The sequence below is a fragment of the Vicia villosa genome, linkage group LG5, assembly GCF_029867415.1.
Source record: "Vicia villosa cultivar HV-30 ecotype Madison, WI linkage group LG5, Vvil1.0, whole genome shotgun sequence".
Lineage (NCBI taxonomy): Eukaryota > Viridiplantae > Streptophyta > Magnoliopsida > Fabales > Fabaceae > Vicia > Vicia villosa.
The window spans coordinates 75,215,733-75,238,134 of record NC_081184.1 but is presented as its reverse complement, the minus strand read 5'-3'; the positions used below and the strand labels follow the sequence as shown (position 1 = coordinate 75,238,134).

Genomic DNA, 22,402 nt, shown 5'->3' with positions numbered 1-22,402 from the left:
TTGAGAAGGAGAGAATTGAGAGGATTTGCGTGAGTATGATGAATCAGTGGTGAGGAGAAATTGTGTGTGAAATGGTCTGAGAGAGTTGAAGAATCGGCGTGAGTATGATGAATCAGTGGTGAGGAGAAATGGCGTGTGAAATGGTGGAGAGAGTTGAAGAATGGCGTGAAGTGTGAGAATGAAAGTATTGGAGATTGGTGATGATGTTGAATGAAGAGAGCCTCAGAAAGAGTTAGTGAACCTGTTATGTGCCTTTAAGCTTGATGAAAAAATCAATCAGTTAGAATTTGTTACAATTCGGTTACATGTTAGTTGATTCCCCCTTTTTGTTATTCCATTTTTCTTCTGTTTAATTTTTGTAACCACCGATCTGTTATATCTGATTTAGTTTGTTAATAGAACCTTGAACTGGTTTTGAATTACGCTGGAATACGGATTTTGTTCTCTGCAGGGTTCAGCTTGGTTCTTATGGACCGAACCGGTTTTGCCGTTTGTGGTGTTAATTTAATTTGAAGCTGTAATTTCGGTTTATCTGTTAATATGCAGGGCTCTTTTTTAGTATTGGCGGTGCAAAATTGTGCGTGTGTGCAGGGCTATTGACTTGTTTTAAGGTCAGTTTTCTCCTCCCTTCTGTTAGCTATTTTTCTGTTATAAATTTGTTATCCGATTCCTATTAAAAAACCGCTTTTCCCCTTCTAATTCTCTTTTGGTTTTTCTCCTTTTTATATTTTTCTATTACTCTGCTATTTTCCAGTTTGGTTTCGACGCGTGCAGCTTGGTTATCTTGTGAACCAGGGGCAGTTTAGTGTAGATTGTGTATGGGAACCGTTCCTTTTGCGGCAGAAATCTTTTTTGCTGAGTTGATGGCTCGGTTTGGTTAAGGCAGAATTTTGCATTGAGTTGATGCGGGATTTCGGTTCCTGTGCGGAACTTGGTTTATTCTTTGTGCAGGGCTGCTTTTCTGAACCGATATTGTGTGAGTCAGGTTTTATTTTTGGAACTGTTATGAACTGATTTTTCTGTGTATACTGACGCAGCTTTCTCTCCCTTGCAGAATTTCGGTCCGACTTTGCTTGGATGCAGGTTCGGTTTATTTTGTGAATGCGACTCGGTTTTGTCGCAGCTGGTGTTGAAGTTATACAGGGATCTTTTCTATTGTTCCATCACTTTTGGTGGATATATAATGGCCATTGGCAGTTGAAGTTGTTAAGGTGTAGGGTTCATTTATGAATTGAATTTTTGGGCATATGTTTGGATTGGAAATTAGGAGATGTCAATGTCATGTAATTTTCTCTTTTGTAGTTTTGTGTGATTCTGAATGTTAAACGGGAAGCTTTGTGATGAAAGCTTTTCGTGATGAATTTGTAATGGTGTAATGTATTGGACATTGTATTTTGATGGAACATTGAATGAATGTATAATTCGTAGGTTGTTCATGGTTCGGTTCTGTAAGAAAACTAAATTGAATTGAACCATTATATTTGGGTATCCATTATATAAGGGTATCCGAATTGTACCGAACCGTTTCAATTTTTTTAGAACCAAACTGAACCAAAAGTTTTGGTTTGGCATAACGATTCGAAATTCCGAACCGTACCAAACAATTAGAAGACAATTTTGTAAACCGAATCATTTACTAGAGAACCGAACCGTTATACTTAGTTTTGAATTTTTTTAATAAAAAATTTTATTTAAATTTATTTTTAGCATTTTTTTAATATACTATTTTACATAATTTTTAACTTAATTTTTTTTATCTACATTCATAATCAAAATCCAAATTAATTCAAAAGTGCAAAACTCATTCAAAAAATCACAAATTAGTCACTTTTACAATTTGTTTGGATAAACAGTTTATTTACAGCTTATAGCACAAGTGCTTATAAAAATAAGCACTTATGAATAAGTTTATATAAGCTATTTTTATAGAAAAAAATAAAATAAATTTAAATGGTTTTTTATGTGTTATAAGTTGTTCTCATAAGCTATCTTGAATAACTTATAAAAATAAGCTAAAAAAAAGCTTATAAGAAATGTGATAAGTTGTTTTGATAAAGTCTCCCAAACAGTTTCAAAAAACTTATATAAGCTCGAAGAAGTCAATCCTAATATCTAATTACAACTTTCATACAATGTGCACCACCAAATAACATTCATTCGAACCATTTCTTAAACCAAAATTCAATCGAATCATTTCTTAAACTAAAAGCAACTAAAACTAAACTAGACTGTTCTTAAACTCTCTTTTAACTTATAATTTGCAAAGTCTTCATCATCAAGATTAACGGATGTCGAAGATGTTATCTCTCCAAAACAAAATAAAAAATTAGCATTCGAACTAAGTAAAGAATAGACCATTCAAACAAAAACAAAATGTAAGCCTATTCATATCGATTTCTAACAACGAAAACAAAAATGACAAGCAACAATCATATAAATTACGATGACAAAATTGATTTTGTTTTACACTTTCAAATTACGATGACAATCATATCTATTTTCAAAGTTTTACACTTTTGTTAAAGAAACAGTAACAGTCCCAACAAAATTATATCACTGCTTCCATTCCATCAAAGCCTCAACTTTTATTGTGCTAACATTTTAACATCAACAGAAAAAAACATTCACTACTAGAAGTCTCAGAATCAAGACACTACCATCATATCAACTTAGTAAAGCACAACATGAAACACACATTGACAGAACATGATAATCACTAGTAAGCATTTGCCTAAGAGGTAAAAATTTTGAGTTGCTTCCCATAATGAATATTTTCAAAACTGAATAAGTTCAACAATGATGAAGCCAAGAGAAAAAGTATAGCAGTGATTGTCCATAAAAAAATTCACGTTCTTAAGCAGTTTTTCCCTTAAGTTTTGTTTGAGATAAGACTATGTTTTTTATTACTTTCTTATGATACTGCTTTTCAAAATAGTTATAATATCAGCCATTCATAGCCATTGGAAAAGAAACATTTCATTATTCTTTCTTCTCATTATTCACCTTAGGACTTCACATAAGCACTTACAAGTTCTATTAAAAAAATAAAATAAACTCAAATCATTTTCTGATAAACTATAAGCTATTTTCAAAAGCAATATAGAGGACTTATGAAAATAAACTCAAAACAACTTATGAATATGGCATCAGCTGTTTTAAAAGTTATGTGTGCAGATATAATATATTGTAACAGAAAATTATAAAGTGCCAACTAGTACCAACGGATTTCACTTTATCAAAAACAAAAAAGGATATTGTTAAAAGTAGAAGATAATTCTTCAATAAGTTAAACAATTATAAATATAAAAAATGTTAGAAAATTGATTTACCTTGCTCTAATTGATGGATCTCATCAAGGTCCTCCTTGAAAAATAAGGAGATGGATTTTCCTTTCAACCAATCTTGCGTGCAAACAAGCGCTTCCAGCATTTTAGGTGTTAGACAAGTGCGATAATCACTAACGACCCTTCCACCAGTGCTGAAAGCAGATTCTGAAGCTACAGTAGAGGCGGGAATAACCAACACTTCTCGAGCTATGCTTGCCAAAATAGGATATCTAGTTGAGTTGACTTTCCACCAACCTAATATGTCAAACTCAACTGCCTTAACATATGGTACCTGTAACAGCCCGACTTTATTAGTATTTTTATTAATTATATTAGTAATTATATTATTTGGTGTTTTAATAATTATTTATTTATTTAGTTATTATGTGATATAATAATTATTTAAACATTTTATTATGTATGTAAGTGTGCTATTTAGGTTAATTGAGTTATTAGAATAATATAACTAATTGGGCCTAATTAACTAGAATGAGAGTTGGATGGGTTAAGCCCAAATGACAAAATAAAGATAGTAAGGGTTATGTGAGAAAACCTAGAATTAGAGAATAGAAAGAAAAGAGGCTAGAGAGAAGAGAAGAGAAAGAAGAGAAGAGGATTGTGAGATTCTAGAAGATTGGAGGAATTTGAATAGAGGTAAGGGTTAGAATACAGGTTAATATAGATTATATAATTGGGTAATGTATTGGTGTATGTATTTTCTTCATCTTTGCAATTTCATGAAAACCTAGAAATGTAGGATTTGTGTTATTTTCTATGAATTTACATGATTAAACATGATTTTGATGATATATGTTGTTCAATAATGATTAATATTGGTTGTTTTTGATGTTTATTGATATTTGTAAGTGATTTGGAGTGGTGGGTGTGTGATTTCGCAGTTCTGTGCTTACTGTTATTTTTTTGCATAATCGCGCGTCCGCTAAGCGGGCTCAGGCCGCTAAGCGGATGCTGCTAAATTTGGAAAATTCGTGAGCTCGCTAAGCGGAGCTCTAGCCCGCTTGAAGCTCGCTGGTGGCTCGCTAAGCGGAGCTCAGCAAACGTTCGCTTCTGTTTCAGTCCGCTTGAAGCGAGGTTGTTGAATTTTTATTTCCGTAAGCCCGCTTGATGGCCGCTAAGCGGACATAGCTGTATGGAACTTTTCCAAACTTCAAAATGATGTATCTTTTGATCCGTAACTCCTTTTTAGATGCTGTTTGAAGCATATTGAAGCTTAAATAATTGTCTATATGATAGATTAGGATTGGTTTGCAATTGTTTAATTTAATTATGATGTTAATTGAGAATAACATGTAATTATGTGTGTATGTTATGGATGAATTGTGTATGATCAATGTTCATGGATGCATTATGTGATGTTAATGTAATGAATTATGTAATTGATTTGCTAAATACTAGTTGATGTGGAATAGTTTAACTTTGATGTTAATATATGGATAACATGTGATTACTTATGTATGCATTATGAATTAATGACTTGTGGCTAATATTCATAGATGTATTAAGTGATGTGATATCCATGATATGTTGGAATGAATATATATATATATATATATATATATATATATATATATATATATATATATATATATATATATATATAATATTTAAATGTGTCTTGTTGATAATGATCATTTAAATGTGTATGTATCAAGATGTGGATTGAATAAATGTTAATGATAGACTTGAATACGTGATTGATTGATGTGTGTTAAGTGATGCATTGTTTGGAAGTGAAATCATGTTGTGTAATGTTGTACAAAGTTGGAAAGATGTGATTGTGTAGTTTAAGAGATAGAGAGATCATCTTAAATGCACGAGTCTTGTTTGTTGCACACGTACACAAGCATGAAACTTGGGGGTGGCAAAACGGGCCGTGGCCCGCCGGCCCAGCCCGCGCACCCGCCAAAAAATGACGGGTTGGGATGGGATTTTAGGCTCGCCGCTCACCAAAGCCCGCCCCGCTAAAACCCGCGCCCGCCATAGCCCGTCCCGCCAATGCCCGCCGCCCACCAAAGCCCGCCCCTCCTCCAAATTTCTCTATTTTTTAGTTAATTTTAGTATTTTCAATTCTTGATGGTTTATTTTATATATTTATTTGTAATTATATGTAATATTTTTTTAAGTAAAATTTGTTAAAAAGTTGCTTTTATAAAAAATTGTTTTAAAAAATAAGTGAAAAATTTAATTAAAAGGTAAAAAAAACTATTAATCTATTAAAAAATGAAAAAAATATAAATAAAAATAGGCGGGCAAGCCCGCCGCCCGCCATCTTGGCGGGGCGGACATGAGTTTTATGGCCATTTCAATTGGCGGGCATGCCCGCCCCGCTTGTTTTTTGGCGGGCTTAAGGCAGGGCGGGCAGCGGGCGGGGCGGGCGGCCCTTTTTGCCACCCCTAATGAGTCTTTGAAAGTGGCAATGTTGGGTAATCTCGCGAAGGTTATTTACTTGTCCCAAATCTAGCGCCGAATGAGATTTGAAAGCTTAACGCGGAATGAGGCTTTTGAGGTGGTTATCTAGTCTAAAGAGGAAAGACAATTGGCGTGATCGGATATGATAACGGACGGGATCCACATGCATATCGCATTGAGTCACACTTGAGTCGCACGTGTCGGTGTGAAATGTTATTGTTGGTGTGATTTATGTGATATGAATTGTGTGGAATGTTGTTGTTGGATATGCATATATGTGGATTTGGTGATTCATTTGATATGAATGGTTGTTGTGTTATGAATGTGATATATGTGATTGAAACATATGTGATGTAGATGTGAATTTATATGTATTATATATATATATATATATATATATATATATATATACATATATATATATATATATATATATATACATATATATATATATATACATATATATATATATATACATATATATATACATATATATATATATATATATATATATATATATATATATATATATATATATGCGAATATGTGATTCATGTTTGATCGCTTAGAATTGAATGAGCTAAGTAGTATGACATGAACATGGGAATCATAATGCATTGTATATGGATTATTATTTTGAGGAGAGTGATGAATTGTGAAATGTATGCTCGTTTATGTTTGCATTTCCCATTATTATGTTTTCTATAATAATTTGAATTCTCACCCTTTTGTTTGAATGTTGCCCTTTGTTGGTAACGCGCTGGTTTTCGTGGATAGTGGTGCTTCGAAGGAGGCTTAGCTTAGAGATTTAGATCTCTTGTAAGGTGTCGTGACTAAATAGTCATTTGTGCTCTGGTCATATGTAACACATGAGATTTGGGTTTTTATTTTTATGACTCAATGTTATGAGATATTTGTTTACTCATATTGTATTTCGTATTTGAATATGTTATTTTGTTGATGAGTGGCCTTTAGCTGAGATGTGAAGACATGGTGGATAATGTATGGGAATCATCCGATTTTACCATTTATTTGATGAGATGTTTATTCCGCTGTGGTTTTTCATGTTGTTTTAAATCCCGTGTTATTTGGTAATGACCATTGCATGTTTAAGGATAATTTTTTTTTTATTTGAATTATGCGTAACACCCTCGTGAGATGCATGCTTCTTTACTCTGATTTATGCAAATGTATGCCTTATTTTCTTAGTATAGAATCGGGGGGGGGGGTTACAGTACCCATGTTTCTTATAGATATGATTCAATTTCAGTCTTAGGATCAGACTTATGCCTAGTTTCTTGACTATAGTGGCAGAAAATATTATCATCATCATCCTCATTCAGTGGTGTGTCTAGTTGGCTAGAATGAGAATCGTCAAAACCTCGATATTGAACATACAATTATGAAAGAGAAGACTTCAATTTTTTCTTTAAATCATCGACTTTCCCAGTGTCAGCATATAAATGACTAATAAAACTCCGCAATAGTCAAATTTCACCCTTGGATCAAGAACAAAAGCAATCAATAGTAATATGTTTATTTTGTCAGGTTTTCCCCAATATTTGTTGAATTTACCTTTCATCTTATTCGCCATGTTTTGATGTGCTCATTGTTACTCTTTAAATGCTCATTGATCCATTTTCCAATGGTGAATACCTCTGCCATATATGAAGCACTAATGACATATAATGACCAGACAAACGATTTGTAGATTTATAAAACATCTCAATCAAGGGAAGCACTGATGCAACATATGTCAAATCCTCTTTCGTAACTCCCTAGTTTGTTGTGTCCATTTCTTCGCGAAATGTATTATCCCGTGCATAGAGCAAGTCAAAAGTTTTTTGATAGTGAAAGGCAGCCTTCAACATTGAATAAGTTGAATTCCATCTGTTTTCAACATCTAGGATAACAACTCCTTTGTATGTAACTTTTCCTGCACTGCACATTCCATAAATTTGGCTAGTCTAATTGGAGAAGACTTGACATATTTAACCACATGACGAATTTTTTTATGCAACTTTTATCCTCTTTCAATCCCAATTTTACGATTAAATTCAAGATATGCATGCAACAACGTATGTGGGCAAATTCCCCATTCAAAACAAGATTACTCCAAGACCCCATCCTTATGTTGAGATACTTAATCATAATGGTGTTTGCCGAAGCATTGTCAACCGTTATAGTCAAGATTTGACTCAACCTCAACTTCTTAAGCAATCGTCAACATATTTCCCAATCAAGTGTCCCGAGTACCACGTGATTTGACAAGTTGATTATTTTTTTATGCATCTTTCACTCACTATCCACAAAATGTACGGTCAAATTCATGTAACTTAAGTTTTGAGTTGAAGTCCAAGTGTTAGTGTTCAAACAAGTTCTTCCATGATTTGAAAAGAATTTTTTCAATTTCTCCTTTTCTTCAAGGTAGAGCGCCCAAATATTATGCCTCAATGTAGACCGTGATGGGATAAAAAATCGAGGCTGCAAGGTGATTAATAGCTTTCTAAACATTTCATTCTCCATAAAACAAAACGGAAGCTCAGCACATACTGTAGTAACCTGCCCTAAAATTAAAGGTTTTAGAGTCGCCACCTATTCTGAAGGGCGAATAGGAAACCCTACGCAGTTAAGAGATCGGGGTAAGTTATTATAATCAGGTCGAGGGAAGGTGTTAGGCACCCTCAACCCTTTCCTAAGGTTTTGATTGAGGTAAGGTTTATGGCTAAAATTGATAAGGTTTAATAACTAAGGAAATGAACAGGGAAAAGATGAGATTTATGGAGAAGGGGACTCACCTTGGTTATCCAAGTGCCTACGTATCTCCTTAGGGAGAATCAGAGTCAACGTAGTTCGGGCACAGGATTGTACGCCTTAGAATTTGATATGAATGTGTTGACGGTATTTTGAATTACCATTTCGCAGTTTTGAAAAGGTATTTTGAATTACCTTCGTAGTTTCGCAGTATTGAAGGGATGAAAATCTGTGGTTTGTGGTTTGATGTGTTTTAAGTGTTTAGGCGTACAACCCTGATTTAATATGTCACCGTTAGATGCAATGATCAATAGATTTGATCAGTATAGCTAACGGATTAATGGGGCATTGCTGGTTACTCAGATCGATAGATTCGATCGTCACGGGCAGCAAATTAAATGTATTTTAAATTATATTTTTTTATCTCTCGTCTAATGCGACCAATAGCTTTATTCGGGTCGAGGAGAGAATTATTTAGGGATTAATGTTTCGCCAAATGGGCAATGGGATCGGGCAAACCCTAATGCATATAACCTTTCTAGGGTTTTTATTGTGATTTTTAATGGTTAAAACCAATTAAACAAATTAATCGAAATAATCGGGAGATAGATCTTAAATCCTAATATTAACCTAATCCTAATTTTATATAACCTAATTATTATTTTAATCCTAATAAAATCACATATATTCATATTAATATGTATTTAAACAATTATATAAATATGTAAAAATAAAAATAATAAAAGAAAACCTGGGCGAGATCCTATGCAGCAGCCTCCTGAAGATCTATGGTGTGCCTTCAGCCCTTGTACGTTAGATCTGGATCATTGGAGATCTCGTGGCTATAATTGAGGGATGCACGGTGGATCTTCCTAGCTTGTACGCGCTGGAACATGCAAGAAATAATTTGCCAAAATAATAATATGGACCAAGGGATCGAACCCTGGTCTTTATGGTAAGACACTCCTCTCTCTTGCCAGCCGAACTACATTTATCAGTCATCCAACTAGCGCCCTAAATACAACATAAAAGAAACAAAGGATTAAATGCAATAGTCAAATAATATGCAATGTGGGGCCCAAGTTCTTCCATGCGTGACCAATCAGGAGAAGGAAGAGAAGTTTTATGCATTGACTGGCCATTAGTATTAGAGAGAGAATTTGAAAAAAACGTTCAACCAATCAGGATGCGTCCCCTAGCCACGCGTGCATTGACCCAGTCCTCCCCTTTACCAGCGACGACGCCGATCATCTTCTCCGGCGAGGAGGACGTCGGGAACCTGCAGAAAACGACCAAAACAAAGACGAAAACAACCCAGATCCGGTAAAGCATATGCTGCGAATCCAATAGTGATGGTTTCGAGACCTGAAACGACTTGTAACATGGGAACCGAACCACCACGAGCTTGATGCCCTAACAATGGCATCTCCTGTTCTATGCGTTACAATCCTCATGCGATGGCCCTAAGCTATTTTATAGAATCTCAGAAACGCATTAATAATGTTAGTTTCATTCAAAACGCAGTAATAATAGAGATGTGGATTCAAGAGATAATACACTAATAATGTTCACGTATGAAGCGTTTCCGGAGCCTTTGGCCGTTGCATGGGGTCTGGGATTACTCCTTGAGACCTCTGGAGCACGTTTGAAGTCCTGGAAAGCTCTTCAAAAGGCCCCCAAATGTCAACCCGAAAATCCAGTTTGTATGTGAACTTTTTGGAACGCAAACCCTAGTCCTCCATGTCCAAATTTCGCCCCCCACGTTCTCTTGTGATATGTTCAACATATATATGTGATAGGATTAGGGTTCCAAGTTGCTTGGAAATCAAGTTGAATGGAGAGAAAAAGATTTGAAAAGATTTCATTGAGATTTTAAATAAAATCTTGCTTTTTTTGTTCCAATCTCTTTCCCATCCTCATATTTGATTTAATTGAATTTTAAGAATGATTTTATGATTAAAAAATCAAATCATATACTAATTTGATTTTTTTTACTTATTTTTCTTTGATTTAATTTGTTGTAAAATTAAGAAGTAAATAATATAAAAATACAAACCATGGACCAACGAAATTCCTTGGCTCTCAAGATGTTCCTTGGGCCTCTATTTGATCAAAAACAAAACCCCATGATTTAATTCATTATTTTTGGTATTTTTCTTAATTTATTTTCCATTTAATTGAATAAACTTCAAACAAAAATTCCAAAAATGTGAGAATGGTTTTAGAGGTCTTTATTTGGGTCATGAATATGTTTAAAGTGAAAATCTTAGGCCCATCACCCAAGAAACCCAAAATTCTTTACATAGGATTTCATGTATTTCTTGAAATTTGGTCAACTTGTACATCTCGTATCTCTCTCAATTTTGATCCCATATTGGTATTTCAGGACTTCTTGGAAAGCTTAAAGAATCCTCTAAATGTCCCTTTTGGTTTCATTTCCATTGAAGCTTCTATGCTCAAGTTATGAGCCTTGACCCAAAAGGTGTTTTTCGTTGACTTTTTGGAGGACCTATAATCTTTTGCACCATATCTCCCAAATGAAGCATTTATGGCCTTGGCTTGTGAGAGACAAAGTTGTAGAGAATCAAATTTCCTTCAAAATAGGCTTTGGTTGGGAAGTTTTTGATGCTCCATGTGAAAGTTATGACCAGTCAAAGTTGAGTTGACTTTCTCCTATAAAAACCCTAATTTGAACCTTGGCATTTGTTCATTTCTGAGTTTTTATTAAGGGATCATGATCAACCTTTGATCAAATGATGGATATAACCTCATATACTTGATGTTGACCAAAAATCTTGAAGTTTGACTGTATTTTGACTATAGTTGACTTTTAGATCAACATAGTCGATTATTGATCATCTGATCCATCGAGTGAGCAATCCTTGAAATAGAAGCTTGACTTTTAACATGGATATGCTTTGATACATATGTGACACCTTGAGATCCATTTGAGGCCTCATAGACTCAAAATCCTTTGATACCCTGTAAACCCTAATTTTGAGAGGCCCTCGACTAGGAACATGTTGCTTGAATAAACCCTTGAACCTTGAGCCATTGAATATAAGCAGAGGAGGGCAGATTTTGGGGTATGACAGCTGCCCCTGTTCAATCTTCTTAAACCTGAAGAGTTAGGTAGGCACGTCTGCCTATCGTGATCTAAAGGTAGAAGATGATTGGACACTAAAAATACCCTGAAATTTGCATTTGTGGGGAAGACATTCTATGGGAGATGTGCTTAGAGATGCCACCCAGCGTAAATACCCCTTTTTGACTGTGAAGTAGATGCTTTCGAAAGAAACCAGGTGCTTTGATCGTAGCACGGCCTAAAAAGGCAACCTGAATTTTATGCAATGCTATGATGCATGCATGTATGATGCAGCGAGCCTCTCAAAATAAATGAGGGTGATGTATGGATATGCATTATGTATGAATGAGGTATGTAAGTTGAATGATGCATGATTATTAGTTATGTCAATTGAGTATGTTAGTAATTCTGAAAAGAAAGATAAAACCTTTGTGTGTTATTGATGATGTTTTGGAGAATATCACTGCCGAGGGACTCACGTGATAAACCCAATTGAAGAAACTTTTGAAAATTTTGTTGTAGAACCCTTTGCAAAACCCCTTTGCTCGAGTGTGAGAGAAAATAATCGTCCTGCTAAAGCCTGAGTCTTACATAGCGAGGACTTGTAAGAGGGATTACTTGTTATGATCCTAACAAGCTTACCTGCACCATTAGGATTATTTGCTAGGGTTATAGCAAACTCAACTGCACCAATAGGATCCTTTGCTAGGGTTATAGCAAACTCACCTGCACCAATAGGATTATTTGCTAGGGTTATAGCAAACTCACCTGCACCATTAGGATTATTTACGAGGGTTATCGCAAACTCACCTGCACCATTAGGATTATTTGCTAGGGTTATAGCAAACTCACCGGCACCATTAGGATTATTTGCGAGGGTTATCGCAAACTCACCTGCACCATTAGAATTATCTGACCTGGTTTGGACTGATTTCACCTGAACCATTTGGATCATTTGCCCTGGTTCGGACAAATTTCACCTACACCATTTGGATCATTTGCCCTGACTCGGACAAATTTCACCTACACCATTTGGATCATTTGCCTTGGTTCGGACAAACTTCACCTGCACCATTTGGATCATTTGCCCTGGTTCGGACAAATTTCACCTGCACCATTTGGATCATTTGCCCTGGTTCGGACAAATTTCACCTGCACCAATTGGATCATTTGCCCTGGTTCGGACAAATTTCACCTACACCATTTGGATCATTTACCCTGTGTCGCCCTCGGTTTTTTTTCGTGAGATACGAACTGACTCTTCTTTTATTTTTGAGTTTTGAAAATCAGAGAGTCGCCACCAACTTTTATTTTATCCAATTAAGGAAAGGTTTTTAAAAGAAACAGAAAAAGACCTTTAAGAGATTTTCGGTTCGGGGGTAGGTTATACAAAGAGAAGGTATTAGCACCCCTTTGTATCCATGGTTATCCATGGGCTCTTAATTGCCTAGCTCACTTGTTTGAGTCATTTGTCTTGCTTTGAAATGCTTGTATGTGGTTTTAAAATACCTTTGTAAATTGACTTTGTAATGATCCTTATGCGGATGTATACAAAGTATTTTATCTTTCGAAAGATGTTTTGAAAAAAATATCTTTAACTTCGTAATGATCCTTGTTTGGATATATAGAAAATGTTGTCTTTTTTTGGAAATTTTGTTTTGAAAAACAGTGAATATGTGAAACATTTGTTGTTTTGATTTGAGCAAGCAATTAGGAGATCTACCCTAAATTTATAAGATCTTTTCCTATTTCTTTTAGAAAATTCTCCTTTGACCGGATGTAAACAAAAGTTTGGATTTGTATTTGAAACATTAGAATTGATTTTGAAAAGAGTAACAGAGGGATTACCCTAAGAGGTGTAAGTGTGATTGTGTTTTGATTCAGATATTTTTGTGTTTTGAAGTTAGTGATCTAACGCTTCAGTTATTATCTTTGACATACACGAGGTTTTATATGTACAGAAATTAAAGTGCGGGAATGTAAAATGCGGAAAATAAATCTACACTATTACATGGCTTCGGGAGGGGGATTACAATAATAATCGGGAGTGATAACACGATTTTATATCGTATATTTAGCCTAAAATCCATAGATATTTATAGCATTTTCCGTTTATTATGTTAATTTATTGTGATATTACGCGTGTATTTGTTTTGTTTCAGGTTTTACACTTCAATTACGTCTATTTGCGAAAAGGAAAGAAAATCGAGCTTAAATGACCAATATTTATGCTTAAAAGACGTAAATTGGGTGCTGAAGTAAAAAGGGAGTGCAATTAGGACCCAAAAGGCCCAAAAGAGCAATCCAGCCCACGAAGGAAAGCAACCCAGGCCACACTAGTAAGCAGAGACGCACGTCTCTGCCACCTCAGCAAAGGGGAGACGCACGTCTCCACCTCCCTAAAGAATCTCCACTTGAGACGCACGTCTCAAGTCAGTCAGCTGCCTCCCTAAAGAATCGGAGACGCACGTCTCCAAGTCCCAGTCAGAAAAAGGTCCCTCAATTCACGGATTCCAACTGCAAATCCCCTCCTATAAATAGGACCTGCTATCTCACTTCAATCTGTCCGATTTCCTGCCAACGAAGTGCTGCCGAAATTGTACCGCGAACCGCTTTTCATTATTCTGTTTTCATTCAACCGTTTATTTTCTCACAACGATTTCTACACTAGAAATTGTTGTGAACTTTTCGTAGATCTAGCCTTACGTTAGATTTGTCGTTTTAATTCCTTGTTTTTATTTTCTGCCATTTAAATTCCGAAGAACGATCCAGCCAAGCTGTGGTGGGAGTTCGAGTACTTCAAGATTCAATTTAATTCAGATTTATTTTAATTCAGGTTTATTATTTACCGCCTTTATTTATATTATTATTGCATGATATATTATATGCCAATTAATATGCCTATTAATATGAACCAAATTTATTTATGCATGTTTAACCATATTAATATGTCTGGCTAAATTACTAAAGGTGTCGGTATGTAAAGTAAGTTAACCGTAGGGATCCGAAATAAATTGGCTTAAATTATGTTTTATTAATTATCACTTATTTTTGGTTTATATGTCTAGTTTAATTAGTAAGTCTTAAAACCAATAGAGCGAAAGTTTGAGGGCTTAAGACGGTCAAAGGTTAAAACCAATAGAGCGAAAGTTTGAGGTCTTTAACTGGATAGTAGACATAGGACATTAGTTTTAAGGATGGCGAAAGCGTATTAAAACTAATTGGGACTTATTTATTTCCAAAAATTGTTTTTACACTCGAGCGGGATGGCGAAAGCGTACGTTAGGGATATTAGCTTGCTCCGAGTCAACAGAGCGAAAGTTTGAGATTAGGAGATTTAAATAGATAACAACCTCATAAAATAGGCATTTTATTAATTACATTGTTTCCAAAAAGCTCTTCTAAAGTCTAATGGGATGGCGAAAGCGTACATTAGGATTAGGATAGTAGTCTGACTCAACAGAGCGAAAGTTTGAGACGAGGATTTTTAATCAATTGAATTAGTAAAGATTTTTAATTTGATTATTCAAAAGCCAATGGACCTTCGGATTTCCTGTAGTTAAACGAAATACATACTGATACCTGTCTCTTATTATTATTCTTTATTCTCTCACAATCACTTTCCCTTAGGAACAATCGAAATTTTAGTACTCCTAGCTTTACATAGTAACCTTAGATAACGGTAGATCGATTCATAGTCCCTGTGGATTCGATATCTTTTAAAACTACACGACACGACTGTGCACTTGCAGTTATCAGATTTATAGACACGTAAAGTCGCGATCAAGTTTTTGGCGCCGTTGCCGGGGACTATTTAAGTCGATATCGTAACTCACTGTTACACCGTAGAGACTAGGACAATTCTTCCCTTTCTTTTTGAATGATTGTATGCCAAATACTCGTTCAGAAGGAGGAGACTTAATACAACGAATTAACGAGATCGAACGTTTCATTAACGTCAAACGTCGAGCTCGCAATCTTCCCGAAGTAGCAGAAATTCCGATTAATCAGGAATTGACTCTTACTGATCAAATCAATCAAATTATCCCGAAGTTAGAGATGGCTGCTATTCGTCCTCTTAGAGACTATGCCGCTCCTTCGCGCGCTGAACCGCATTCAAGTATCGCACCACCTGCGATTGAGGCAAACAATTTCGAACTAAAACCTTCGCTGGTCCAAGCTGTTCAACAGAATCAATTCTCTGGAAGCCCTGTAGACGACCCCAATCTCCATTTATCCGTGTTCGTGCAATACGCCGACACTATCAAAGCCAACAACGTTAGTTCCGAAGCTATTCGACTACGCCTTTTTCCTTTCTCCTTGAGAGATAGAGCTAGAGCGTGGCTTCAATCCCTGCCTTCCAATTCCATAACTACGTGGGACGAATTGAAGAGAGTATTCTTAGCGAGATATTTTCCGCCTAGCAAAACTGCTATGCTTAGAGGTCAAATCAACGGATTTACCCAGAAAGATAACGAATCACTCTTCGAAGCTTGGGAACGTTACAAGGACATGCTTAGAATATGCCCTCATCATGGACTCGAACCATGGCTGATCATCCATACTTTCTATGGTGGTCTCCTATATAACACTAAAATGACTATAGATGCCGCTGCTGGCGGAGCATTAATGGACAAACCCCATGATGAAGCATACAAACTCATAGAGAACATGGCACAAAACCATTACCAATGGGGTGGAGAACGAGCTGCTCTAGAGAAAGCACAAACCAAAGGAGGAATGTACGAAATAAGTGGTATAGACCGCGTTAACGCTAAAGTAGACGCTTTAACTCAAAAGATCGAGAATTTAACCATCACTCCTTCAGCCACCGCTGCCGCTGTAGCACCTAACTGCGAGATTTGTGGATTGACTGGGCATGTAGTTGCTGAATGCCAACTCTTGACTGGAGTCCCATCTGATCAAGTAAATTACGCTCAAGGAAACCCTTATTCTAACACGTACAACCCTGGATGGAAAAACCACCCGAACTTTTCTTATAAGAACAACAATGCGTTGTACGCACCTAGACAAGCACCTGCTGTACCACCTGGCTACCAAAAAGCGCCTGTAGCTGCTCAAAACACCCCTAGGAAGTCGAACCTAGAAATCATGATGGAGAACTTCATAGCTTCCCAACAACAAACCAATAAAGACTTCCTGAATCAAAACATCCACAATAGCGAGCAACTAAAACAACTATCGAACAAAGTAGATGCTTTAGCTACGCATAACAAAATGTTAGAAACTCAAATCTCACAAGTGGCTCAACAACAAGCACCTACTGCTGCCCCTGCTGGCACGTTTCCTGCTCAACCACAACCTAATCCTAAAGGACATGCGAACGCGATAACACTACGAAGTGGAACGAATTACGATGGACCCATAGATCCTAGAACCCAAAACGTACCCATGTCACAACAAGAGCCAAAGGAAACCCAAAAGAAAACAACTGACGAACAAACTACTAAGACTGATGAGAACAATAACGAAGTGGAACCCGAAAAGGAGAAACCTTATGTTCCACCACCACCTTACAAGCCACCAATTCCTTACCCTCAGAGATTAGCTAAATCAAAAACCGAAGCGCAATTTAAAAGATTTGTAGAACTTCTGAAGCAATTAAACATAACCATACCATTCACAGAAGCCATAACTGAAATGCCTTCGTACGCTAAGTTCTTAAAAGAAATCTTATCAAACAAAAAGAAACTCGAGGATAACGAAACTATAACGCTTACCGCTGAATGTAGCGCTATCATCCAAAACAATATGCCTCCAAAACTGAAAGACCCTGGTAGTTTCTCTATACCCTGCGTAATAGGTAAAACCATTATAGAGAAAGCCTTGTGCGATTTAGGAGCTAGTGTTAGTTTGATGCCTCTCTCAACCTGTAAGAAACTAAATCTAGGCGAGCTTAAGGCAACGAGAATGTCTCTTCAACTAGCAGACCGTTCAGTAAAGTACCCTGTAGGAATGTTAGAGAATATCCCTGTTCGTGTAGGTCAATTCTACATCCCGACTGATTTCATCATTATGGATATCCAAGAAGATTCTAACATCCCAATCATATTAGGAAGACCATTCTTAGCAACCGCTGGTGCAATTATAGACGTAAAACGAGGAAAGCTTACTTTTGAAGTAGGAGAAGAGAAAATAGAATTTATACTTTCCCAATTCCTAAAAGCACCTTCTATAATTGACACATGCTGTTCTGCTGACATAATCGACGAGTGTGTTCATGAAATAAAATTCGAACCAAATACGGAAACCGACATCCTAAGAATTCCTATGCCGCCAATTTTTGAAGATGACAACTGGCGTGAGGAATATCAAGATAACCACCTGAGTGAATGCTTAGCACTTACTCCTGATCCTATACCTGGACCTAAGAAACCTGCTATAGAGCTGAAGACGCTTCCTACCGATCTTAGATATGAGTTTCTAGACGAAGAACTAAACCGACCAGTTATAGTGAACGCCAACTTAGGACGAAGCGAGACTGAAAAATTACTTAATGTCCTAAGAAAATACCCTACCGCTTTAGGATACAACATATCAGATCTGAAAGGTATAAGCCCTTCTCTGTGTATGCACCGCATTATGCTCGAAGACGATAGTAAAACCTCTAGGGAACATCAAAGGCGAATAAATCCTATTATGAGCGATGTGGTTAAAAAGGAAATCCAAAAACTGCTAGAAGCCGGAATAATATATCCTATATCCGATAGTAAATGGGTTAGTCCTGTTCACGTCGTACCAAAGAAAGGAGGAGTCACTGTAATCACTAATGCAAAAGGAGAATCTGTAGCACAACGTACCCAAACTGGATGGAGAATGTGCATTGACTATAGGAAGTTAAACAAAGCTACCCGAAAAGACCATTTCCCTTTACCTTTCATAGATCAAATGCTTGAACGCCTAGCTAAACACTCACATTTTTGCTATCTGGATGGATACTCCGGATTTTTCCAAATTCCTATCCACCCTGACGACCAAGAGAAGACCACATTTACCTGTCCTTATGGTACATTCGCCTATAGACGAATGCCTTTTGGACTCTGCAATGCACCCGCGACCTTCCAAAGATGCATGATGGCAATATTTGCCGATTTCCTAGATGGAATAATGGAGGTCTTTATGGACGACTTCTCTGTCTGTGGAGGAAGTTTTGAAACATGTTTAGCGAACCTTGAGCTGGTACTTAAACGATGCGTAAGCGTAAACCTAGTCCTTAATTGGGAAAAATGCCATTTCATGGTTCGACAAGGAATTGTACTTGGACACATCGTATCCGATAGAGGAATCGAAGTTGATAAAGCAAAAATCGAAATTATCGAAAACCTTCAACCTCCCAAAACCGTTAGAGAAATAAGAAGTTTTCTAGGACACGCTGGTTTTTACCGACGTTTCATTAAGGATTTCTCTAAAATAACCAAACCCTTAACTAAATTACTCATGAAAGACGCCGAATTTATTTTCACCGATAAATGCACTGAAGCATTTCAAACGCTTAAACGAGCATTAATCTCTGCGCCAATTATGCAACCTCCCGACTGGAATGAGCCTTTCGAAATAATGTGTGACGCAAGTGATTATGCTGTAGGAGCTGTTCTAGGACAAAGAAAGGATAAGAAACTACATGTCATATATTATGCAAGTAGAACCCTAGACGAAGCTCAAATGAATTATGCCACGACAGAAAAAGAATTATTAGCTGTCGTATTCGCATTAGACAAGTTCCGTTCTTACCTGGTAGGAGCCAAAATAATCATATACACTGATCACGCCGCCATTAGGTACCTCCTAACCAAAAAGGACGCCAAACCAAGACTTTTGAGATGGATCTTGTTACTACAAGAGTTCGATCTGGAAATTAAAGATAAAAAGGGCACTGAAAACGTCGTAGCAGATCATCTCTCTCGATTGGAAAATCTAAAACCCGAAGAAGTACCAATTGACGACGATTTCCCTTATGAAAGACTCATCGCTCAATTTGAAGCAAATGAATTTGAACCATACCATCCAAACACCGAAACCAACATATTAGCTGAAATAGCTGTAGCTCGATCTAACACACCTTGGTATGCAGATTTCGTAAACTACCTAGCTGCTGGTGTGCTGCCTCCTGATTTAAGTTATCAACAGAAGAAGAAATTCTTCCATGACCTAAAACATTACTATTGGGACGACCCACTCTTGTTCAAAAGAGGCCCCGATGGAATCTTTAGACGTTGTGTACCCGAAGAAGAAATAGGAAGCATAATCACACACTGCCATTCTGCACCGTGTGGAGGACACCATAGCACATCTAGAACCTGCGCCAAAATCCTTCAATCTGGACTTTTCTGGCCTAACCTGTGGAAAGACGTTTACTTTGCTGTAATAAACTGTGATAGATGCCAACGAACCGGAAATATTTCGAGACATGATGAAATGCCTCAAAAAGGCATTCTTGAAGTAGAAATATTTGACGTCTGGGGGATAGACTTTATGGGTCCATTTCCATCGTCGTTTGGAAATCAATATATACTCGTAGCCGTCGACTATGTTTCAAAATGGATAGAAGCTATCGCCTCTCCTACAAACGATACACGAGTCGTCACTAAACTCTTTAAAAACGTCATCTTTCCTAGGTTCGGTGTACCAAGATTGGTAATTAGTGATGGTGGTTCCCATTTCATTTCAAGAATACTTGAGAAACTCCTTCGAAAATATGGAGTAAATCATCGAATAGCCACACCATACCATCCACAAACAAGCGGTCAAGTAGAAGTATCTAACCGCGAAATAAAACAAATATTGGAGAAAACTGTTGCTATATCGAGGAAAGATTGGTCAACCAAGCTAAACGAAGCTTTATGGGCTTATAGGACAGCTTTCAAAACTCCAATAGGAACTACCCCATTCAAACTCGTTTATGGAAAATCATGCCACCTACCGGTAGAGTTAGAACATAAAGCCTACTGGGCTATTAAGAACTTAAACCTAAACTACACTGCCGCTGGCGAGAAACGACTTCTAGACATAAACGAATTAGAAGAACTTAGACAAGACGCTTACGAAAACGCCAAAATCTATAAAGAGCGAACGAAAAAATGGCACGACAAGCGTATATCTAGGAAATTTTTTAGCATAGGCGATAAAGTGCTTTTATTTAATTCTAGACTAAAATTATTTCCTGGCAAGTTACGATCTAGATGGTCTGGCCCTTTCGAAATAACTAACATATTTCCGAGTGGAGCGATAGAAATCAAAGGAGAAACCGTCAAACCTTTTGTCGTAAATGGGCAACGTCTTAAGTATTACCATCATCTCGAATACGATGAAAACATCGAAATTTTAAAACTTGACGAACTGCCCGCTCTTTCGAAAAAATAGTTTTCTATTTTAAAATCGTCGAGCTTACGACATTAAACAAAGCGCTTGGTGGGAGACAACCCACATTTATTTATTCTTTTTATTTTTATTTTATTTTAATTTTAAAATTTTAATTTTTAATTTTCATTTAACTATTCTATTTTTAATCATTCTAGATTTTAATTTTCTTATTATTTTTCATACATCTTATAATAACTATTATAATTATAGCCGCTTTCTTCATTCGAGAAAATACTTCCTTTTTATAATTATAATTATTATTATAACTTGTTTTATTTAATTTTATTTTTAAAATTAACACTAGCCTAGTTCTAACTTAATCTCAATATTTTCAACTTCTAGGTTTTTCATTTAACTACTAACTACGATGCAAGAAGTTGACAATATGGAAGTTGTGTTCCGTGGTAGAGGACAAGAAGCAAGATTTAACAAGCTGGCTGAAAGACACATGGAATTGACTTGCTATCCTCACCAACCAACTATGGTGAAGCTTGGTATCGAAGAAAGCATCCTACACCTGCTTAACCAAATCGGTTGGACTGGTTCTCACTTGTTCCGCAAGTTTAGCACTTATCGGAAGCTCACCCTGGAATTCTTGAGCTCCCTGACCTATCTTCCAAACTGTGGACAAGGGCTGAAAAAAGGAGTTATTCTTTTTAGACTCTTTGGTATGGAGTTTAATTTCTGCATCCGAGACTTTGCTGAAATGTTAGAACTACCTCATGGACCTGATGCATACGCCCAAGTAGCTGAAGAAAATCTTCCATACTGGGAGTTGGAAAAATACTGGGGCAAGATCACTGGAAACGACAACCCTGAAGAGAATGAATTTCAATCTGAGAACATCCACAATCCTGCTTTCCGCTACTTTCACAAGATCCTCGCTCACTATATTTTTGGCAAGCCTGATAATGTCACTGAAGTTACTAGAGAAGAGCTGTTCATCATGTTTTGTACATCTCAGAATCTCCCGGTCAATGCCATCGCATTCATGCTAACAAACTTCGAACGCATCACGCAAGACGAAGTTTCACCCATTAGGATCGGCGGATTCGTCACTATGATTGCTAATGCCATAGGAATGAGAGTGCCTTTGCTTAGATTGACACCTTTTGGTACCCATACCTCTATGGACATCAATTTCTGCTTTAATCGAGGTATCATCGGTAACCTTGGACCTGATCGTTTTGAATTGCTCATTGACAACAAAGTTTGGTATCAGTTCACCTTACCGAATCCTAGGACGAGTGTGCACAACCCTACCAACTGGCTTTACTATGGTCAGATTCCTGAGAGAGAGCCATCACCTGAAACTCCTCAAGCTTATGAACATTTTGATGAGGAAATGCCTGCATCTGAATCTGAACCTGAAACACCTCCTGGTTATTATGAACCTCTTCCTGTTGATGAACCCATTCCTGATTAC

At 36.7% G+C, this 22,402-nt stretch overlaps 1 long non-coding RNA gene and 1 other non-coding gene across 4 annotated transcripts; one reads left to right on the top strand and one right to left on the bottom strand.

Annotated features, from left to right (window-relative positions):
- Positions 1-6: 6 nt before the first annotated feature.
- On the top strand, positions 7-1,796 carry LOC131606756 (uncharacterized). Of its 3 annotated transcripts, none has more exons than XR_009285019.1 (4): positions 7-307; positions 452-611; positions 755-976; positions 1,055-1,796. It is a non-coding gene; the product is annotated as an uncharacterized LOC131606756 (long non-coding RNA). The 3 variants fall into 3 exon arrangements; XR_009285020.1 differs by having other exon boundaries at positions 547-611; positions 1,055-1,795; XR_009285018.1 differs by having other exon boundaries at positions 7-611; positions 1,055-1,794.
- Positions 1,797-16,029: 14,233 nt separating this feature from the next.
- Positions 16,030-16,136, bottom strand: LOC131608333 (small nucleolar RNA R71). Its single transcript, XR_009285600.1, has one exon. It is a non-coding gene; the product is annotated as a small nucleolar RNA R71 (small nucleolar RNA).
- Between the last annotated feature and the right edge of the window lie 6,266 nt (positions 16,137-22,402).